Source organism: Schistocerca nitens, chromosome 2, assembly GCF_023898315.1.
Source record: "Schistocerca nitens isolate TAMUIC-IGC-003100 chromosome 2, iqSchNite1.1, whole genome shotgun sequence".
Taxonomy (NCBI): domain Eukaryota; kingdom Metazoa; phylum Arthropoda; class Insecta; order Orthoptera; family Acrididae; genus Schistocerca; species Schistocerca nitens.
Window position 1 is genome coordinate 42,021,931 of NC_064615.1, and position 13,463 is coordinate 42,035,393.

Sequence of the window (13,463 nt, forward strand, 5' to 3'; positions counted from 1 at the left end):
TATGTTCGTCAAACATACAAACAGTGGCACGGATCACCTAACACACTGACGGCTCACATTTTGCATGAAATAGTGCCTCCCAATCTGGATCCACCTGTAGATGTCAAACACATTCTGAACTCGCTTTGTCACTTCAGGTATTTCATACTAGAACTTAGCTACATACAACGAAGAATTCCAGAGGCAGACCGACACAAAGTCAAAGCGATTTACGCCACATTGACGGAAAGTACACCACGCAATATAGTGGAGGAGAAATGTCGAGGTTATAACTGGGAACGAGTCTGGGAGAACATTCACGACCCGCTTCTTTCATCTACAGTTCGCTCAACTTGGTACATGGCAGTCAATAGGAAATTTCCGACCAATTCGAGGTTACACAAGATTCACCTGGCTGAAACACCGAATTGTATCAGATGTCACTTAGTTGACACAGACGAGCATAGATTTACTTGCGACGCTGTACAGGACATATGGTCCCTCTGCACACGGAAACTCGCAAGCATACTGCGAACGTCACCAAGAACGATAACACCGACACGCCTACTCAACCCTGACGAAGTTCCCTATCCCAATACAAAACGACGTGCCGTCAATTGGCTAAAGGGCCAGACTGTATACTACATACTATCCGAGAAAGAGAAGAGTACAGAAGAATATTGGTTACATTTAACGATGGAACACCAGACACTACTACGAACAACGAAATATAGAGAAAACTATGCTTGTTTTTTATTACGAACGTTGACATAGAGTCACTATATTGCAAAAATCTTTAATGATTTTTTTTTTCCATAGCATTTGCCATACTAATGGGGCGACACTTTCCTTCTTTTATTTTCTTTACGTTAGAATACCTACACGGTACCCTGGTAGGATGTCATGGAGACATTGGTGGCCGGGGCTTCGGAGTTACGAGCAGCTCAAACAGGAATACCACTTGAGAGATGGACGAACAAACGAATTTTCGACAACGGAATACATCAGCAATAGCTATTCACCGAGAAGACAAACTTTGAAGCCACCAGTCTGCTGAAATTCCCCACGTACACCTACGGCGAGTCAGGGCTACCAATCAAGGAGTATTTTCATTTCCGTCTCATGAGGAGACATTTAGTTCCTTACAATTAGAGCTCCAGAAGCTAGCCGAAGAAGGCAATTTTGGCGAGTGCAAGTGACGGGCTATAAGGGGAGGATGGAGGCCCGAAAAAAAAAAAAAAAAAAAAAAAAAAAAAAAAAAAAAAAGTGGTTAAGGCGTAAAAAAAAAAAAAAAAAAAAAAAAAAAAAAAAGGGTATGATTCCTGCTTAGGGTGCAGGAGGTCCCGGGTTCAAATCCCGGACGAGCCCTAGCGTTTTGTGCAAACTGGTCGCACGTCGGTGGCTGAGTCAGCGCAAAAAGCTGCCCGTCAATGTAAAGCTAATTTCATATTTGCTCTAAGGAACTGACCCTCTGGTCCGACGTATGAAGGTGATTACCAAGGTTTCGGTACAGATCGTAGCAAATGCTTGTCGGTTTAAAGTGATGAAAAAGTGTTTCCGCCCGGGATCGAACCGGGGACCTTCTGCGTGTTAGGCAGACGTGATAACCGCTACACCACGGAAACTACTGCTTTCAGGTTTGCTTCACAGAGAACTTGTAACAAGGTTGCCATCGTAACTTAAAAAATCCAATAAATGCGGCACTTGCATGAAGAAGGTACATGCAGCAGATCCACACATGACGTGGCTCACTGGAGTAGTATGCGACATAGGCAGGAAAATGCTGTTCCCGCCCGGGATCGAACCGGGGACCTTCTGCGTGTGAAGCAGATGTGATAACCGCTACACTACGGAAACGACGGACACGCTCACTCCATCCTTGTACACTCGAAGGCGCCTCAGCCTTTCTTTCGCCCGCGCATGCACACACCATAGTTCTTTTGACAGCCTGAAACCCATCGCTGCCGAGGGCTCAACAAGTCTTCGGGGTGCTCGAGAGGGTGTCTGTCGTAGCATCCCGAACGAGATAGCGGCGTTTCGCGCAGTCGTTATTGCAAGTCACATTAGCAAAAACAATCACCTCCTTAGCAGCAGGCAGTGCGAGCCCAGCAGCAGCTTTACATGAAGATGCCAATAGCCCTGGAAGGCCGCCGACCGCGGGCCACGGCACCTCCGAGAAGGGTGCTGCCCATGACCCATTGTGTCGCTACACAGTCTGTCGAAGAACAGCACTGCCGGCAGAGAGCACCTCCCCCATCCCGCCAGCCGCACCAGACTCAAAGAGCACCCTGGACGACTTCGAGGGACGCAGTTTGCTGGAATATTTGGCGCTCGCGCTGTCACAGGGCTCGTTGGTCTAGGGGTATGATTCCTGCTTAGGGTGCAGGAGGTCCCGGGTTCAAATCCCGGACGAGCCCTAGCGTTTTGTGCAAACTGGTCGCACGTCGGTGGCTGAGTCAGCGCAAAAAGCTGCCCGTCAATGTAAAGCTAATTTCATATTTGCTCTAAGGAACTGACCCTCTGGTCCGACGTATGAAGGTGATTACCAAGGTTTCGGTACAGATCGTAGCAAATGCTTGTCGGTTTAAAGTGATGAAAAAGTGTTTCCGCCCGGGATCGAACCGGGGACCTTCTGCGTGTTAGGCAGACGTGATAACCGCTACACCACGGAAACTACTGCTTTCAGGCTTGCTTCACAGAGAACTTGTAACAAGGTTGCCATCGTAACTTAAAAATTCAATAAATGCGGCACTTGCATGAAGAAGGTACATGCAGCAGATCCACACATGACGTGGCTCACTGGAGTAGTATGCGACATAGGCAGGAAAATGCTGTTCCCGCCCGGGATCGAACCGGGGACCTTCTGCGTGTGAAGCAGATGTGATAACCGCTACACTACGGAAACGACGGACACGCTCACTCCATCCTTGTACACTCGAAGGCGCCTCAGCCTTTCTTTCGCCCGCGCATGCACACACCATAGTTCTTTTGACAGCCTGAAACCCATCGCTGCCGAGGGCTCAACAAGTCTTCGGGGTGCTCGAGAGGGTGTCTGTCGTAGCATCCCGAACGAGATAGCGGCGTTTCGCGCAGTCGTTATTGCAAGTCACATTAGCAAAAACAATCACCTCCTTAGCAGCAGGCAGTGCGAGCCCAGCAGCAGCTTTACATGAAGATGCCAATAGCCCTGGAAGGCCGCCGACCGCGGGCCACGGCACCTCCGAGAAGGGTGCTGCCCATGACCCATTGTGTCGCTACACAGTCTGTCGAAGAACAGCACTGCCGGCAGAGAGCACCTCCCCCATCCCGCCAGCCGCACCAGACTCAAAGAGCACCCTGGACGACTTCGAGGGACGCAGTTTGCTGGAATATTTGGCGCTCGCGCTGTCACAGGGCTCGTTGGTCTAGGGGCATTCCCTCGCGGGCAGCCGTGCGGTGCGGACGTACGGAGCGGCTGGTCGTGTTTACTTCGTCGCTGCCGGCGGCGGTCGCTGTGCATGGTGAGTGCGCGCTTACAGCGATAACACTACCCTCGGTAATGAATACACGAATGTAATCATGACTCAACCAGAACGGAAAGACACTCTTAAGTTGACATTCGACCCGAAATTTGCCAGACCAAAATCCTTTGAGGTAGAACTATTTGTGCGAGATGTTATGAAATTAACGCTTGACGATTTAATTGGCATTCACTTATCGATCGTTAGTAGTACCGTTTACTTGAAATTGGTGACGCCTGAACGATGTGAACAAATTGTTGCGTCTTGTGGTGGATCTCTTAGGTTCAAACATTCAGACGGAAACGTTGGCGAGGTGCGACTAACGCAAGCCGGCTTGGGATTACGAACCATCAGAATATTTGAACTGCCCTTCGAAGTAACTGCCGAGCAGATTAACGCCAAACTACGGGAATATGGTTCGGTAATAAGCAACGTTGCTGAGAAATGGTCAGGGCAACATATATTCCCAGTATTAAACGGTGTGCGGCAAGTGAAACTCGAATTGCTGAAGCATATTCCATCTTACATCATTATTAGTGGGTACAGGGCCATAGTAATTTATGACGGGCAACCACGGACATGCTCGGGATGTGGCTCTACAGCACACGTCCGCGCTCAGTGTCTTCAGAGGCGCGTAGCGCAGATCCCGACTGGCGAGCGTGAGCAGCCTGGCCCCAGTTCTACGTTACCGATCACTTACGTAGCCGCCGCCCGTGTAAACACCGCTCCAGAACTCAGCGTCGATTTCACCCTAGATGCATACACTGATCACACCGAGGAGAACATACCAATGGAGACGAGTAATGTACCGGAAACCCTCGGAGCTTCCTTACAGGAAGTTACGGAAGGAAGTAAGGAGACGCAGGATGGCAGCCAGGTCTGTAACGCCTTCGAACAGCCGCAAGCGGCGGAAGTTCTTCCCATGGCCGAAAACTGTGCCACTCAGGAGAACACTGCTCAAACCTCCAAGTACCCTTCCCCGAAAAAGCAGAAGAAGCGAAGAATCGCGCAACAGGGTGCTGACACAAAAGCGCAACCCCTGCGTGAGAAAGCCAATCAGGTGCGTCAGAAGATGACCGACGTGACGTCTCAGGTTTCCGCTGCAACTCCCCAGACATCCAAAAAGTCCCGCACTGACGGCTCAGAGGCTGACTCCGACAACGGACCCTCCCCGTCACAGGCGAAGATGATGTCGGTAGCTACAGAAGGTACAGGTGGCCACCTGCCAGATAGCAGTGCAGATCCGCGTGACGCTCACCACCCGCGTAACTGGGCGGACGACGTCGAAGAATGCTCTCACGACAACGGTATGACCGGAGTACAGGGACAAGACCGAGAAACAGTGTCAGACGTGCGGGAAACGGAATCGCATGAGCAACGGCAGACTGAATCTGCTCTTCAGACGGTCGATGCCGACCCCGACTTCTTTTAATTGATGCCCCTCCGTCATCCCTAAGGGAGCGGCTCAACGCCACGCATACCTCTGCCCTCATGCCACCCTTACAGGCATACCGTGTTGCCACGGTCAACATCAACAAGATCAGCAGTACGTCAAACCTGAGGAATCTTACGGATTTCTTATATGCAGCTGATGTCGACATTGCGCTGTTGCAAGAGGTCGCCGACATTGATCTGGATCGTAACACAGGTTACAATGCGTTAATCAACCCGGGACGTGGCAGTGAACTCGGAACTGCACTTTTGACCAAAGAAGGCATCGCCGTAGCCAATGTCGACAGACTGCCGAACAGCAGAGGTATTGCGGGGACAATCCACAACACCCGATTCATAAATGTTTATGCGCCTTCTGGAACGGGAAAAAAACGCCAGAGATCGGAGTTTTTTAAGGAAGAGATAGTGCCGCTTTTTACAACCCGCACAGACCAAGTCGTATTTGCCGGTGATTTCAACTGTGTACTGAAACCCAAAGACCAAACGCCACATTTTAACACTTCCATAGAACTTCTGGACATTGTTCGAGAATTAAACCTACTCGACACGTGGGAACTTAAACACGGCGACATGCCCGGTTTTACCCACGTCACCAGCCATTCTGCCAGCCGCATTGACAGAATTTATGCAACTTCCAATTTCCGAAACCATATTTTGCAAGCGGAGCGATGGCCGCTTATATTCTCTGACCATGTAGCATATATCTGTACCATAAATATGGAAAAACAGGGTACATATAGAGCGAGAGGCCCGTGGAAACTGAATGTTTCCCATTTATCAGATCCAGGGTGCCACACCGTCTTCCAACACACATGGGCAGATTGTGAAAGGAAATTTCCACTGTACAATTCGGCTTTCTCGTGGTGGTTAAAATGTGCAAAGCCAGCTCTAATAAAAGCGATGAAGTGTTACTCTCGCGAGAAATACGCCTGGCAGAGGACCACAATAGAATTCTATTTTCAGTGCCTACGAGAACTTTATACCGACGATAATACAGTAGTGGCCAATCACATGCAGATCAAAAGAATCAAGGCGACACTCCTAACACTGACGCGGCGACAATCTGAAGGCTATCAAGTGAGAACACGCCTGCAAAATGCAGTGCGGGAGGAGACAACATCCATGTACCACGTTATACAAGAGCACAAAAGACGAAACAGGAAAATACTGACTGAGCTAAAAACTGCAGACGGTCACCTTTTCGACACACAAACTGCTATTCAAGAAGAAATTTATAAACATTTTACGGCGTTACTAGCTGAAAAACCAATAGATGTGGCAGCGCAGGCAGTCCTTACGGACAGGACGTGGGGGAGACTTAGTCCGGAACAGGCGGAAGAACTCGCCTCCGACATACTCGAGGATGAAGTGGCAGACGCCATTCTCAGAAGCCCAAGAAATAAATCGCCTGGTCCTGACGGATTACCTGCCGAGTTTTATCACACATTTAGGCGACAGTTAATTAGTAAGTTGACTCTGGTCTGTAATGACATTATGAACATTCGAAATGACAGCTTGAAAGATTTTTGTAAAGGGATAGTGGTGCTAGTACCAAAAACTCCAGGAGGCAAAACTGTAGAGAATCTCCGGCCTTTAACATTGCTTAACACTGACTATAAAATTTTCGCACGTGTCATTATGCAACGATTAAATTCAGTCATTACCAGCGTTACCGGTGACTACCAAACGTGCGTTGGACCGAATAGAAATATTTTCCACACTTTAACTGCATATAGAGATCTCATAGCGATTGCCGAAGCCTGTGACATCCCAAGTGCCCTTGTGTCCCTCGACTTTGAAAAGGCCTTTGACAGGGTGAACCACTCCTATCTCCTACGCACCATGGACGCCATGCATTTTCCTCAGAAGATCACTGATACTGTTAAAACCCTCCTGATGAATGGTACGTCGCAAATCAATGTAAATGGACGCTTAAGCAGGCCGATCAGTATTGCCAGTTCAGTACGACAGGGCTGCCCAATGTCGATGGCATTGTTTGCCATAGCACTCGAGCCATTCTTGTACTCCCTGACGCAAGACCTTCCAGGGCTGCTCATTCATGGTCAGAAGATTATTTGCCAGGCTTACGCAGATGATGTCAGTTTTGTAGTAACGAAAGACGAGGACTTAGAGAAAGCTTTCCACATTGTAGCAACGTATGAAGCTGCATCGGGGGCGAAACTCAACCGTCACAAGTCAGGCTTAATGCACATTGGACGCGGATTAGAACTCGGTGCTGCTGAAAGAATAAGCAGCTTGGAAACGATCACCTGCCTCGGGATTGAATACACACGCAATGTCCGCCGCACGGCTGCCTTGAACTATCGAAAACTACTGGCAAAAATGCGCGCTGGCATACGGCAACATAGCCTGCGAGCTCTAAATGCCATTCAAAGAGTGGCTTTAGTTAACACCTACATAATTTCCAATGTAAATTACGTTGCCCAAGTACTGCCATTACCAAAGACTATGGCACAACAAATGTTAGCGGCGTTTGGCCACTTTGTTACCAGGGGTCAGATATTTAAAGTAAAGTATGAAACCCTCACCCTCCCAGTTTGGAAGGGGGGCCTCAATTTGACAGATGTCTACCTCAAAGCAAAAGCCTTGTATGTTCGTCAAACATACAAACAGTGGCACGGATCACCTAACACACTGACGGCTCACATTTTGCATGAAATAGTGCCTCCCAATCTGGATCCACCTGTAGATGTCAAACACATTCTGAACTCGCTTTGTCACTTCAGGTATTTCATACTAGAACTTAGCTACATACAACGAAGAATTCCAGAGGCAGACCGACACAAAGTCAAAGCGATTTACGCCACATTGACGGAAAGTACACCACGCAATATAGTGGAGGAGAAATGTCGAGGTTATAACTGGGAACGAGTCTGGGAGAACATTCACGACCCGCTTCTTTCATCTACAGTTCGCTCAACTTGGTACATGGCAGTCAATAGGAAATTTCCGACCAATTCGAGGTTACACAAGATTCACCTGGCTGAAACACCGAATTGTATCAGATGTCACTTAGTTGACACAGACGAGCATAGATTTACTTGCGACGCTGTACAGGACATATGGTCCCTCTGCACACGGAAACTCGCAAGCATACTGCGAACGTCACCAAGAACGATAACACCGACACGCCTACTCAACCCTGACGAAGTTCCCTATCCCAATACAAAACGACGTGCCGTCAATTGGCTAAAGGGCCAGACTGTATACTACATACTATCCGAGAAAGAGAAGAGTACAGAAGAATATTGGTTACATTTAACGATGGAACACCAGACACTACTACGAACAACGAAATATAGAGAAAACTATGCTTGTTTTTTATTACGAACGTTGACATAGAGTCACTATATTGCAAAAATCTTTAATGATTTTTTTTTTCCATAGCATTTGCCATACTAATGGGGCGACACTTTCCTTCTTTTATTTTCTTTACGTTAGAATACCTACACGGTACCCTGGTAGGATGTCATGGAGACATTGGTGGCCGGGGCTTCGGAGTTACGAGCAGCTCAAACAGGAATACCACTTGAGAGATGGACGAACAAACGAATTTTCGACAACGGAATACATCAGCAATAGCTATTCACCGAGAAGACAAACTTTGAAGCCACCAGTCTGCTGAAATTCCCCACGTACACCTACGGCGAGTCAGGGCTACCAATCAAGGAGTATTTTCATTTCCGTCTCATGAGGAGACATTTAGTTCCTTACAATTAGAGCTCCAGAAGCTAGCCGAAGAAGGCAATTTTGGCGAGTGCAAGTGACGGGCTATAAGGGGAGGATAGAGGCCCGAAAAAAAAAAAAAAAAAAAAAAAAAGTGGTTAAGGCGTAAAAAAAAAAAAAAAAAAAAAAAAAAAAAAAAAAAAGGGGGGGGGGTATGATTCCTGCTTAGGGTGCAGGAGGTCCCGGGTTCAAATCCCGGACGAGCCCTAGCGTTTTGTGCAAACTGGTCGCACGTCGGTGGCTGAGTCAGCGCAAAAAGCTGCCCGTCAATGTAAAGCTAATTTCATATTTGCTCTAAGGAACTGACCCTCTGGTCCGACGTATGAAGGTGATTACCAAGGTTTCGGTACAGATCGTAGCAAATGCTTGTCGGTTTAAAGTGATGAAAAAGTGTTTCCGCCCGGGATCGAACCGGGGACCTTCTGCGTGTTAGGCAGACGTGATAACCGCTACACCACGGAAACTACTGCTTTCAGGCTTGCTTCACAGAGAACTTGTAACAAGGTTGCCATCGTAACTTAAAAATTCAATAAATGCGGCACTTGCATGAAGAAGGTACATGCAGCAGATCCACACATGACGTGGCTCACTGGAGTAGTATGCGACATAGGCAGGAAAATGCTGTTCCCGCCCGGGATCGAACCGGGGACCTTCTGCGTGTGAAGCAGATGTGATAACCGCTACACTACGGAAACGACGGACACGCTCACTCCATCCTTGTACACTCGAAGGCGCCTCAGCCTTTCTTTCGCCCGCGCATGCACACACCATAGTTCTTTTGACAGCCTGAAACCCATCGCTGCCGAGGGCTCAACAAGTCTTCGGGGTGCTCGAGAGGGTGTCTGTCGTAGCATCCCGAACGAGATAGCGGCGTTTCGCGCAGTCGTTATTGCAAGTCACATTAGCAAAAACAATCACCTCCTTAGCAGCAGGCAGTGCGAGCTTTACATGAAGATGCCAATAGCCCTGGAAGGCCGCCGACCGCGGGCCACGGCACCTCCGAGAAGGGTGCTGCCCATGACCCATTGTGTCGCTACACAGTCTGTCGAAGAACAGCACTGCCGGCAGAGAGCACCTCCCCCATCCCGCCAGCCGCACCAGACTCAAAGAGCACCCTGGACGACTTCGAGGGACGCAGTTTGCTGGAATATTTGGCGCTCGCGCTGTCACAGGGCTCGTTGGTCTAGGGGTATGATTCCTGCTTAGGGTGCAGGAGGTCCCGGGTTCAAATCCCGGACGAGCCCTAGCGTTTTGTGCAAACTGGTCGCACGTCGGTGGCTGAGTCAGCGCAAAAAGCTGCCCGTCAATGTAAAGCTAATTTCATATTTGCTCTAAGGAACTGACCCTCTGGTCCGACGTATGAAGGTGATTACCAAGGTTTCGGTACAGATCGTAGCAAATGCTTGTCGGTTTAAAGTGATGAAAAAGTGTTTCCGCCCGGGATCGAACCGGGGACCTTCTGCGTGTTAGGCAGACGTGATAACCGCTACACCACGGAAACTACTGCTTTCAGGCTTGCTTCACAGAGAACTTGTAACAAGGTTGCCATCGTAACTTAAAAATTCAATAAATGCGGCACTTGCATGAAGAAGGTACATGCAGCAGATCCACACATGACGTGGCTCACTGGAGTAGTATGCGACATAGGCAGGAAAATGCTGTTCCCGCCCGGGATCGAACCGGGGACCTTCTGCGTGTGAAGCAGATGTGATAACCGCTACACTACGGAAACGACGGACACGCTCACTCCATCCTTGTACACTCGAAGGCGCCTCAGCCTTTCTTTCGCCCGCGCATGCACACACCATAGTTCTTTTGACAGCCTGAAACCCATCGCTGCCGAGGGCTCAACAAGTCTTCGGGGTGCTCGAGAGGGTGTCTGTCGTAGCATCCCGAACGAGATAGCGGCGTTTCGCGCAGTCGTTATTGCAAGTCACATTAGCAAAAACAATCACCTCCTTAGCAGCAGGCAGTGCGAGCCCAGCAGCAGCTTTACATGAAGATGCCAATAGCCCTGGAAGGCCGCCGACCGCGGGCCACGGCACCTCCGAGAAGGGTGCTGCCCATGACCCATTGTGTCGCTACACAGTCTGTCGAAGAACAGCACTGCCGGCAGAGAGCACCTCCCCCATCCCGCCAGCCGCACCAGACTCAAAGAGCACCCTGGACGACTTCGAGGGACGCAGTTTGCTGGAATATTTGGCGCTCGCGCTGTCACAGGGCTCGTTGGTCTAGGGGTATGATTCCTGCTTAGGGTGCAGGAGGTCCCGGGTTCAAATCCCGGACGAGCCCTAGCGTTTTGTGCAAACTGGTCGCACGTCGGTGGCTGAGTCAGCGCAAAAAGCTGCCCGTCAATGTAAAGCTAATTTCATATTTGCTCTAAGGAACTGACCCTCTGGTCCGACGTATGAAGGTGATTACCAAGGTTTCGGTACAGATCGTAGCAAATGCTTGTCGGTTTAAAGTGATGAAAAAGTGTTTCCGCCCGGGATCGAACCGGGGACCTTCTGCGTGTTAGGCAGACGTGATAACCGCTACACCACGGAAACTACTGCTTTCAGGCTTGCTTCACAGAGAACTTGTAACAAGGTTGCCATCGTAACTTAAAAATTCAATAAATGCGGCACTTGCATGAAGAAGGTACATGCAGCAGATCCACACATGACGTGGCTCACTGGAGTAGTATGCGACATAGGCAGGAAAATGCTGTTCCCGCCCGGGATCGAACCGGGGACCTTCTGCGTGTGAAGCAGATGTGATAACCGCTACACTACGGAAACGACGGACACGCTCACTCCATCCTTGTACACTCGAAGGCGCCTCAGCCTTTCTTTCGCCCGCGCATGCACACACCATAGTTCTTTTGACAGCCTGAAACCCATCGCTGCCGAGGGCTCAACAAGTCTTCGGGGTGCTCGAGAGGGTGTCTGTCGTAGCATCCCGAACGAGATAGCGGCGTTTCGCGCAGTCGTTATTGCAAGTCACATTAGCAAAAACAATCACCTCCTTAGCAGCAGGCAGTGCGAGCTTTACATGAAGATGCCAATAGCCCTGGAAGGCCGCCGACCGCGGGCCACGGCACCTCCGAGAAGGGTGCTGCCCATGACCCATTGTGTCGCTACACAGTCTGTCGAAGAACAGCACTGCCGGCAGAGAGCACCTCCCCCATCCCGCCAGCCGCACCAGACTCAAAGAGCACCCTGGACGACTTCGAGGGACGCAGTTTGCTGGAATATTTGGCGCTCGCGCTGTCACAGGGCTCGTTGGTCTAGGGGTATGATTCCTGCTTAGGGTGCAGGAGGTCCCGGGTTCAAATCCCGGACGAGCCCTAGCGTTTTGTGCAAACTGGTCGCACGTCGGTGGCTGAGTCAGCGCAAAAAGCTGCCCGTCAATGTAAAGCTAATTTCATATTTGCTCTAAGGAACTGACCCTCTGGTCCGACGTATGAAGGTGATTACCAAGGTTTCGGTACAGATCGTAGCAAATGCTTGTCGGTTTAAAGTGATGAAAAAGTGTTTCCGCCCGGGATCGAACCGGGGACCTTCTGCGTGTTAGGCAGACGTGATAACCGCTACACCACGGAATCTACTGCTTTCAGGCTTGCTTCACAGAGAACTTGTAACAAGGTTGCCATCGTAACTTAAAAATTCAATAAATTCGGCACTTGCATGAAGAAGGTACATGCAGCAGATCCACACATGACGTGGCTCACTGGAGTAGTATGCGACATAGGCAGGAAAATGCTGTTCCCGCCCGGGATCGAACCGGGGACCTTCTGCGTGTGAAGCAGATGTGATAACCGCTACACTACGGAAACGACGGACACGCTCACTCCATCCTTGTACACTCGAAGGCGCCTCAGCCTTTCTTTCGCCCGCGCATGCACACACCATAGTTCTTTTGACAGCCTGAAACCCATCGCTGCCGAGGGCTCAACAAGTCTTCGGGGTGCTCGAGAGGGTGTCTGTCGTAGCATCCCGAACGAGATAGCGGCGTTTCGCGCAGTCGTTATTGCAAGTCACATTAGCAAAAACAATCACCTCCTTAGCAGCAGGCAGTGCGAGCCCAGCAGCAGCTTTACATGAAGATGCCAATAGCCCTGGAAGGCCGCCGACCGCGGGCCACGGCACCTCCGAGAAGGGTGCTGCCCATGACCCATTGTGTCGCTACACAGTCTGTCGAAGAACAGCACTGCCGGCAGAGAGCACCTCCCCCATCCCGCCAGCCGCACCAGACTCAAAGAGCACCCTGGACGACTTCGAGGGACGCAGTTTGCTGGAATATTTGGCGCTCGCGCTGTCACAGGGCTCGTTGGTCTAGGGGTATGATTCCTGCTTAGGGTGCAGGAGGTCCCGGGTTCAAATCCCGGACGAGCCCTAGCGTTTTGTGCAAACTGGTCGCACGTCGGTGGCTGAGTCAGCGCAAAAAGCTGCCCGTCAATGTAAAGCTAATTTCATATTTGCTCTAAGGAACTGACCCTCTGGTCCGACGTATGAAGGTGATTACCAAGGTTTCGGTACAGATCGTAGCAAATGCTTGTCGGTTTAAAGTGATGAAAAAGTGTTTCCGCCCGGGATCGAACCGGGGACCTTCTGCGTGTTAGGCAGACGTGATAACCGCTACACCACGGAAACTACTGCTTTCAGGCTTGCTTCACAGAGAACTTGTAACAAGGTTGCCATCGTAACTTAAAAATTCAATAAATGCGGCACTTGCATGAAGAAGGTACATGCAGCAGATCCACACATGACGTGGCTCACTGGAGTAGTATGCGACATAGGCAGG

At 50.0% G+C, this 13,463-nt stretch overlaps 18 non-coding genes across 18 annotated transcripts; 5 read left to right on the forward strand and 13 right to left on the reverse strand.

Annotated features, from left to right (window-relative positions):
• Positions 1-1,531: 1,531 nt before the first annotated feature.
• On the reverse strand, positions 1,532-1,604 carry Trnav-aac (transfer RNA valine (anticodon AAC)). The gene has a single exon. It is a non-coding gene; the product is annotated as a tRNA-Val (tRNA).
• A 159-nt stretch (positions 1,605-1,763) lies between these two features.
• Trnav-cac (transfer RNA valine (anticodon CAC)) lies at positions 1,764-1,836 on the reverse strand. Its single transcript has one exon. It is a non-coding gene; the product is annotated as a tRNA-Val (tRNA).
• Positions 1,837-2,324: 488 nt separating this feature from the next.
• Trnap-agg (transfer RNA proline (anticodon AGG)) lies at positions 2,325-2,396 on the forward strand. Its single transcript has one exon. It is a non-coding gene; the product is annotated as a tRNA-Pro (tRNA).
• Positions 2,397-2,580: 184 nt separating this feature from the next.
• Positions 2,581-2,653, reverse strand: Trnav-aac (transfer RNA valine (anticodon AAC)). The gene has a single exon. It is a non-coding gene; the product is annotated as a tRNA-Val (tRNA).
• Positions 2,654-2,811: 158 nt separating this feature from the next.
• Trnav-cac (transfer RNA valine (anticodon CAC)) lies at positions 2,812-2,884 on the reverse strand. The gene has a single exon. It is a non-coding gene; the product is annotated as a tRNA-Val (tRNA).
• Positions 2,885-9,069: 6,185 nt separating this feature from the next.
• Positions 9,070-9,142, reverse strand: Trnav-aac (transfer RNA valine (anticodon AAC)). Its single transcript has one exon. It is a non-coding gene; the product is annotated as a tRNA-Val (tRNA).
• Positions 9,143-9,300: 158 nt separating this feature from the next.
• Positions 9,301-9,373, reverse strand: Trnav-cac (transfer RNA valine (anticodon CAC)). Its single transcript has one exon. It is a non-coding gene; the product is annotated as a tRNA-Val (tRNA).
• A 477-nt stretch (positions 9,374-9,850) lies between these two features.
• On the forward strand, positions 9,851-9,922 carry Trnap-agg (transfer RNA proline (anticodon AGG)). Its single transcript has one exon. It is a non-coding gene; the product is annotated as a tRNA-Pro (tRNA).
• Positions 9,923-10,106: 184 nt separating this feature from the next.
• Trnav-aac (transfer RNA valine (anticodon AAC)) lies at positions 10,107-10,179 on the reverse strand. The gene has a single exon. It is a non-coding gene; the product is annotated as a tRNA-Val (tRNA).
• Positions 10,180-10,337: 158 nt separating this feature from the next.
• On the reverse strand, positions 10,338-10,410 carry Trnav-cac (transfer RNA valine (anticodon CAC)). The gene has a single exon. It is a non-coding gene; the product is annotated as a tRNA-Val (tRNA).
• Positions 10,411-10,898: 488 nt separating this feature from the next.
• Positions 10,899-10,970, forward strand: Trnap-agg (transfer RNA proline (anticodon AGG)). The gene has a single exon. It is a non-coding gene; the product is annotated as a tRNA-Pro (tRNA).
• Positions 10,971-11,154: 184 nt separating this feature from the next.
• On the reverse strand, positions 11,155-11,227 carry Trnav-aac (transfer RNA valine (anticodon AAC)). The gene has a single exon. It is a non-coding gene; the product is annotated as a tRNA-Val (tRNA).
• Positions 11,228-11,385: 158 nt separating this feature from the next.
• Positions 11,386-11,458, reverse strand: Trnav-cac (transfer RNA valine (anticodon CAC)). Its single transcript has one exon. It is a non-coding gene; the product is annotated as a tRNA-Val (tRNA).
• A 477-nt stretch (positions 11,459-11,935) lies between these two features.
• Positions 11,936-12,007, forward strand: Trnap-agg (transfer RNA proline (anticodon AGG)). The gene has a single exon. It is a non-coding gene; the product is annotated as a tRNA-Pro (tRNA).
• Positions 12,008-12,191: 184 nt separating this feature from the next.
• Positions 12,192-12,264, reverse strand: Trnav-aac (transfer RNA valine (anticodon AAC)). The gene has a single exon. It is a non-coding gene; the product is annotated as a tRNA-Val (tRNA).
• Positions 12,265-12,422: 158 nt separating this feature from the next.
• On the reverse strand, positions 12,423-12,495 carry Trnav-cac (transfer RNA valine (anticodon CAC)). The gene has a single exon. It is a non-coding gene; the product is annotated as a tRNA-Val (tRNA).
• A 488-nt stretch (positions 12,496-12,983) lies between these two features.
• Positions 12,984-13,055, forward strand: Trnap-agg (transfer RNA proline (anticodon AGG)). Its single transcript has one exon. It is a non-coding gene; the product is annotated as a tRNA-Pro (tRNA).
• A 184-nt stretch (positions 13,056-13,239) lies between these two features.
• Trnav-aac (transfer RNA valine (anticodon AAC)) lies at positions 13,240-13,312 on the reverse strand. The gene has a single exon. It is a non-coding gene; the product is annotated as a tRNA-Val (tRNA).
• Positions 13,313-13,463: the final 151 nt, after the last annotated feature.